Raw genomic sequence first — 1,045 nt, forward strand, 5'->3', positions numbered from 1 at the left:
TCTGGGGGGATTGGTAGTCTGAGCGAGTAATGTGGCGGTCCAGTGCGGATTTAATTAGGGGATTTAATGGAAGGAATAAATATCAGGATTTATTTAAGGATTTTTACCCCCTTCTCCCTTTCCTATGGCTGGCAGAGCGGAAAGTTATCTGATTACTTGGGGATTTAACAGGGGATTTATTGGGAGGATTTCAGGATTTATTCTCGCGAATGTCTAATGGGGTGTTGTAAAGGACTACCAGTAGACGGGAGGGGAGGTAAGATTATTATTATTATTATTATTGTGGTTATTTATTATTGTGATTATTATTATTATTATTGTGGTTATGATAATTATTATTGATATTATTATTATGATTTTACTAACGGGGATGCGCTAAGCCATAGGTGTAATACAGTATATATATATATATATATATATATATATATATATATATATATATATATATATATATATATATATATATATGTCGTGCCGAATATGTAAAACTGGTCAATTAGCAAGAACTCACTTAAAATTAAATCCTCTCTGAAATTTTCTCTTATACATTTAAAGATATATTTTTTCATTAATGTTAATGTAAATATTTTTAATTTTGGACCAAAAGAATCTTAGAAAACTTACCTAACCTTATTATAACAAGAGCAATTTATTTTAACCTAACCCAACTAAATATATTTTAGATTTGTTTACAATACTTTAATACTAAACAAACACAGTGAAATATATATTTTTCGTTAGGTTCAGAATGATTTTGGCGAAATTATTGCATACACAAATTTTCACTTGTCCTATATGGCAAGATGAGAGTTGCTATTTAAGCCAAGATCGCAAGTTCTGCATATTCGGCACGATATATATATATATATATATATATATATATATATATATATATATATATATATATATATATATATATATATATATATATTAATCTTCACCGTTCTTCCTCTCTTCCATTCCCTGAATTTCTGCTTCTCTCCATGTTCATGCTATCTTTATTCACTTTCTTTACATCTCTTCTTTTCTCTTTAGACTTTCTCAT

The sequence above is a fragment of the Cherax quadricarinatus genome, chromosome 30, assembly GCF_038502225.1.
Source record: "Cherax quadricarinatus isolate ZL_2023a chromosome 30, ASM3850222v1, whole genome shotgun sequence".
In the NCBI taxonomy this organism is placed as follows: Eukaryota; Metazoa; Arthropoda; class Malacostraca; order Decapoda; family Parastacidae; genus Cherax; species Cherax quadricarinatus.